Genomic DNA, 6,657 nt, shown 5'->3' with positions numbered 1-6,657 from the left:
CCTCCCTGACTTGTGTAGGTGTCTCTTCCACCCCCCCTCCACCCCCACCCACTTCAGCAGGCAGGCTGTATATGGTGACAGAGGCCTGCAGGGCTAGGACATGCTCCCTTCAAGCCATTGCCCAGCAGAGTGGGCTTAGGCTTTATGGAAAGATTGAGGGTGTAGGTATAATTTTGTAATGGGGGGTCACAGGCAGAGGGCAATGAACCCCCCACTCCCATTCCCTTCTCTATCATAGATGCACTTGACTTCCCTAGGACCCCCACTTCCTGGCTTTTGCCAGTCCTTCCTCTGCTGATTGGTGAAAGGCCAGGCCCAGTCCATACCCCTTGGTTCCCTCTAGTCAAAACAGTGGTGGACAGCTGTCCCCTGGTTCAAACAGGGCCACACTGTCAGGGGGTGAGGGGCATTAAGTGCTGGGCTGGCAAAGTTTTAACAAGGCCCTGCTTTCAAAAAAAAATGGCCACTGGCCCATGGGCTACTGCGGGGGGGATTCCCCTTCCCTCTGCCCCTAGAATGCCCTGTTGTCCCCTTTCCCATACATCCCCCCCTTTTCACACTCTGGCTGTGCTAATGTTAGCAGCATGCACACAGCCCTGGTTAGAAGCTGTTCCTTGAAGCACTGGTGGAGGTGGGCCTGTGGTCACTAGTTGTGGGGGTGATGGACCCTCTCTGGGCTGGGGGGTTAGGTGGGGAATCTGGGGAATCCCCCAGTGTCCCCACCACCTAGGCTGATGGGTGGGTGGGTGGGGCACAGCTCCAGCCTCCTCTCTCCATTTCAGTTCTTTGGGTGCTGGTGCAGTGGGGTCTCCAGCACCCTAAGTCCCCACATCCTCTTGCACTGGAGGAAGGCAGCGGTGTCTCCTAGGACCTGTAGGGGGTAGAAATGGGAAACTCCCCATCACAGCAGCACCAGATAACAGCTGGGGGGGCTCTCAGAGGAGTGAGCTGCTTACTCAGCTGAGCTAGCCCTAGCCCTTGGGTGTAAAACCAATTATTCTCTGCTTCCCTTTCTTCCACTAACCAGTTTTGCTCCATGCTACACCCCTGGGTGCCCTCTAAAGTCAGTTTCAGACCATAATACTACATGCCTCCCCTGCCCACCCTGGCTAGAGGACTGGGAGTGGGAGGTGCAGGGTGGGGATCCTCAGGGCTAATCACCAAAATAAACAGACTCTCATAATGCATTGAGGGGAGGAATTGCACCTCTGTAGCCTCCTGCTGCAGAAGCAGCATGTGAGGGAGTGATCCTTCTTGGCTTAGCCTTCCCTTTGCACCAATTTATGGTGCAAGGAAAGAGTGAGATTCATCCTGCTACTCAACCCTCCTGCTTCAGCGTGACCGCTATATATCTTCCACCCAGAACGCTGCAGCCTCCTGCAAGCTGAAAGGTTGGGGGCAAAGCTGCCTTCAGAAATGATGACATTTAGTGCTAGTTCATCAGCAGAGCAGGGTTATCCCTGCTCTAGAGAGGGGGAAACTGAGGCACAGAGCACTAGTAGGAATTAGCCACTAGCCTGCGGGTTGACGTTGGGCGAGCTGGGACTAGAACCTATCATGAGTGCCCATTCACTGAACTATCCAGGAGACCATGCCATCCACAATGTATTTAATTAAACACATACAGCCCTGGGTGAATGCAGTTGGAGCTGCTGCAAAAGCAGGGTACTCACTGCAGGACCAGGGCTGGCTGGCAGCAGGACACCCCTCTCCAGCCTGATTTATGACTACCAGCCTAGCCCAACTGTAGTGTTGCCAAGTCTCAAGGGGGGAAAAAAACCTGGCACTGCCTCTCAAACCACACGCAACCCATTTCAGAGGGAGGGGAATGGGGTCAGTGCTTAATTTGTAGTGGAAAGGCTGCCCCAGCACAAATTAAGCCCTGCATAAATACCAAAGGGGGCAGGAACAGTGGGAGATTTTCCTCCTCCAGCTTAGAAAGGAAAAACTCAAATGTTTGCAACAGGGTTTAACTAGGGTGGGGGGGGGGGAGATCACACATACACATGCACACACACCCCTTTGTCTTTCTATAGTCAACAGCCAACACGGACTAGGAAAGGTCTTCCTCGCCTTTCAGCCTGAAGCCTCCTTGAGGATGGGTGGGGTGACCACTAAGCTCTGCTAGCACATGGAGGGAGAGCCAGACCGTGAGCGAGGGGCAGGGGATGGCACTAGGACACCCAAGGGAGGGAGCGAGGAGTGGGAGGTGGTGCCAGGGCTACCCTTCTCTGGGTGTCTGACCCCAGCCAGCAGGACTCACCTCGTGCAGCACAGCGGAACGGAGGAGGCTGCGGCAGGAGGTGGGGTCGGCAGCACGTGTCCTGGTTGGCAGCAGCACAGCATCGGACTCATGGACCTGGGGCTGGCCGGCTAGGCCCCTGTGTAATGGGCTAGAACCACTCCAAGCTTGCCGCTCTACTCCCCTGTGGAGAGAGGGGCAGAGGCAGGTTCTGCACCAGCAAGGGCTGGCTGGGTTCCCATCCCGTTTTCTGGCTAGAACTGCCACTTCACCATGGGTCTCAGGGCTTATTGTGCCCTCCTAGCACTGCCCCCTCCCCCACCGGGCACCCTTGCTTCCTACAGCAGCTCTCAGTGCCTGGGAGCCCAGCTGGGAGAGCCACAGCTGCGGGCACCAGAGCCCCCAGGATGGAGCGTCTGGTTGGGGCAGAATCCTGCACTCTCCCCAAGGTCAGCCTGACATCCCCATGCAGGGGGCTCTCCTAAGGGCAGCAAGGGGGGGAGGGATGGGGGGAGACCCTGCCTGCCACCGTATCTCTGGGGCAATGGACCCCAGGGGAGCAAGGCAGGGGAGTCCCTGCCACTGCCTCCCCATCCTCACATGCTATGGTGTATAGCCACCCTCACTTCTTGCTGCTGCTGGCAGCGGGCTGCTGCCTTCAGAGCTGGGCGGCTGGAGAGTGGGTGGCTGCTGGCCGGGCTCCCAGCAGCACAGAAGTGAGGTGCCTATTGCATAGAAAGCCCAAATAAGCAATGTCCCAATAAAAGCAGCGCAAAACCCTGCAGGCTGTGGCGCCTCAGAAATTAAAGAGACTTTAAAAAGCCCAATTCTGCCTATTAGGGCCTGACACCACTGAGCTGGGGGCTGCAGTTGTCCAAGTCCTTCCGCAGCGGCGCTGCAATGGCCGCTGCCGGGCGCCAGAGACCACTGCAGAGCCGCTCGGCTAGTCCCGGCCGGAGCCACGGAGCCGCAGGCAGAGCCTGGGGAGAGACCAGCTCCACCCCTGCTCCCCCAGACCACATGCAGTACAGAGCCGCCCGCCCGGCCCCCTCTCTCCAGCGGCCAGCCGGGCCCCAGACTTCTCTTCAGCCACTGACCCCCCACCACGCCCGGCTTCCCATAGATCCCTGGCCTCACCCGCTTGACTGTCCAGCAGCCAGCTGCTCCCACCACCCCCCATCCTGCCCCCCACCTCTCCCCTGAGAGCCCCTCCCTGAGCCCCCCATCTGGCCCCACCTGCTCTCCCCAGACAGCCCCTTTTTGCATCCCCCCAATACCCCATTACTCAGCCCCGCCCCAGCTAACATCCCAGACAACCATCCACTCCCCTTTGAGCCAGCCTCCGATACCCTGTAGCCTTCTCCCACCTACCACTGACACCCTGCTTAATCCAGCCCTCCCCCAGACCCGTCCTCCCTCAACTAGCACTCCCCCCGTTCTGTGCAGCACTGTCTCCTAGCCCTGGCACTGCCTGGGGGCAGGGAGCATTGTTCACGCAGGTATGGTGCTGGAGGTGGTGGTGGCCTAGTGGGTAGAGCACTGGGCTAGGATTCAGCCCTGCCTTCCAGTCTCAGCCTGGCCGGGTGACTGTGAGTGATGATTACCTTCACCTCCCTGAACCTCAGTTTCCCCATCTGTGAAATGGAGGCAGTGACCTTGCCATCCTCTGTAAAGCTATGTGAGAGCTACCGATTAAAGAGTGGTAGCTAAACGCATGGCATTATTATATGCCAATTATTTTAGGTCCCTCTAAAATGAGAGCAGCGACAGAGGGGGAGCGTTTCTGGACATGGCTGTTTATTCTAGGGTGCACTCAGCTGGCTGGCATTCACCATAGCTGCGGGTTCCATCCCACCCCCACTTCCCCAGCCCCATGCACGCAGACTTTGCACCCTTCTTGGGGAAGCAGCTAGTCATAGTGAGCGATCTGCAAGCAACCACCGCACTGACCCTAGCTGTGTGGTTTCCCGCAGCCAGGCAGGTGCTCTGAGCACTGGGCAAGGTGAACTCCCAGCATCTCCTGGGCCTGCCCACAGCAGCTGTGTTCCTCCCAGCTGCTGTATGAACCCTGACCTGCCAGAAGGGGGAGGGGGAGCCACCTCATGTAACATGGTTCCATAGTGTAGTGGTTATCATGTCTGCTTTACACGCAGAAGGTCCTGGGTTCGAGCCCCAGTGGAACCAGCTGGGGGTCATTTTACAGGCAGCAGTGAATAATGCTAGTGAGCCCCATGTACCTCTCCTCAAGAGTTGATTTTATCCCCCAGCAGGAGAGAGGTGATGTCACCCATTGTTTCTGCCAGTTGCCCCTGATTGCACGTACTACATCCAGCCCTGGGAGTGCAGGGCCCTGTCGCTTCACTAGGGACTGGCAGAGGTGCCAGCACCAGCCCCCACTCCAAGCAGGGCAAAAGGGATCAGTAGAATCCTCCCCACCAATTCCCAGGGGGTGATCAGAGGGAGGAGCCTCTTGCCTCCTCACAGGTGTGTGCCCCTGAGCCCTGACCCTGCTGGAGACATTCCCTCCTGGGGGACGAATGCAACTGCCCATGGAGAGAGAGACAGAGAGAGAGGAGTCTCCCAGCAGTGCCAGAGGACTGGAGTAGAGGGTGAGGCCCAGAGGGTGGCTTGGGTAGGTGGTCAAGGGGTCAATTGGCTCTGGCCTTTTCCAGAGCCACCCCATGGTCTGCAGCCTCTGTACGTCCAGGTGAGGCAAGGGGACTGGGGATAAAAAAAAAATCATTCGTATCGCCCAAACAGGGACTTGAACCCTGGACCCTCAGATTAAAAGTCTGATGCTCTACCAACTGAGCTATCCAGGCAGTCATTTAAAGTTTTTTCCCACAGCTGAAAATCACCAAGCCAAGCAATTGTATTAGCTGTAGTTTCAATATATTTGTAGCTATGTCTGCATGTTCATTTAAACAACACAAGACGCCCGAAACCTGGGGAGAAAACATACAAGAGACAAAAAAAAAAAAAAAAGAAGCAGCAGCAGCTCTTCGATATAATTTAGTTTATCAGAAACTGGAGCTTGAACCTGGCTACCCCCCAAAAAAATTATTATACCTAACCCTAGCCTGCATTGTGCTTATCTTTCCATTACCTTTTAACCACCCTGGAGTCCCATGGCTTTTCCCCACCATCTCTCACCAGAAGGCTGTCGTGGCTGCAGGAAAACCCCCTGGTGGCTGCATGTGGCCACGGTGGCCACATTTGAGAAATGCTAACCCTGCATTCCCTTTGTGAAACTTCCCTGGGTCCTGTTTATCGGGCACACACTGAGCAGCGCCCTGAGCTCGAACATGCCACCCAGGTGTAGAGCAAATTGCACCCTTTTCTAATGCATTATTTGAGAAATAGGGTATGATCTGCTAAATTCAGATGCCCTAGTGTGTTTGAGACACACCAGTTCAACTGAGGTGATGCCCAACCACACACAACCACTGAGATTACCTTCCTCACCTGGAGGACTTGGTCCCATCACTCTCTTACAAACTGTTGCACTGGCTCCCCATTTGCCATCACAGCAACATTAAGCTAACCTGCCTTCTCCCACAGTGGGGGGTGGGTGGGAAACCAGGAGTTCCCAGTCTCACCACGGTCTCCTGCTGGGGTAAGGAAAGCTAGATAAAGAGCCACCCGCTAGGTCCCATCTCCCCCCCCAGATGGGTTTAATGCAGACATGATGACCATTGAGTACATTCTCCTCTGGACTCCATGGGAGATGGATGCTTTAGAAGGGATGGGATGGATCATAGTTAAGCAGGAAAGCAATGAAGCTCAGAGTGGCCCCAGAGGGCATGAGGTAGAGAAGAGGGAACATCTGCTTGTCCTTACAGCTCCCCACCAGGCTGCTGAAGAGACATGAAAACCTGCAGTGAGAGAATCCTTATTCCTCAAAGCAAAGCTCACTATAGCAAAAACAGCAGTAGGGCACTCACCAGGCTGGTGGGCCTTAAGCACCAATGGATATGTACCTGCCTAGGTTCATGCCCCACTTTTAGTAAAAGTGATCCTTTTCCTGATCTCAAATCCTCTTTTCAGCATAAAGGTCACAGATCACAGGATTCAGATCTCTTCTAGAAAATCACTCGGGCTGAGCCAAAAGCAAGCAACCCTCCAATCACTAACAAAGGACAGCAGAATTCAAGGCCAAGCCATGTCAGGAAAGACCCAACCGTTGAAAGAATAAAAAAAGTGTTCCTGGTGAGACTTACAGCATGTAGGTTAGGGTGCCATCCTCATCACCAGTTGTATCTTTTGCTCTTTAAACCCCCCGACCCAAAAAATGAAGCCTGGCACAGCTGAGTCCCCAAAAAAACCAATTTACTAAATGCTCATAAACAAGCCAGGCCTTGCTATTCACCAGTGGCAGCTCATGACTTTTTCGAGATGTGAGGCACAAGTCACAA

General features: G+C 55.1%; 2 non-coding genes across 2 annotated transcripts; one reads left to right on the top strand and one right to left on the bottom strand.

Moving 5' to 3' along the window:
• Positions 1 to 4,353: 4,353 nt before the first annotated feature.
• TRNAV-UAC lies at positions 4,354 to 4,426 on the top strand. The gene has a single exon. It is a non-coding gene; the product is annotated as a tRNA-Val (tRNA).
• A 565-nt stretch (positions 4,427 to 4,991) lies between these two features.
• Positions 4,992 to 5,064, bottom strand: TRNAK-UUU. Its single transcript has one exon. It is a non-coding gene; the product is annotated as a tRNA-Lys (tRNA).
• Between the last annotated feature and the right edge of the window lie 1,593 nt (positions 5,065 to 6,657).

Source organism: Dermochelys coriacea, chromosome 6, assembly GCF_009764565.3.
Source record: "Dermochelys coriacea isolate rDerCor1 chromosome 6, rDerCor1.pri.v4, whole genome shotgun sequence".
NCBI lineage: Eukaryota > Metazoa > Chordata > Testudines > Dermochelyidae > Dermochelys > Dermochelys coriacea.
Note: the sequence above shows the minus strand (reverse complement) of the source record. Positions and strands in the feature narration are given on the sequence as shown.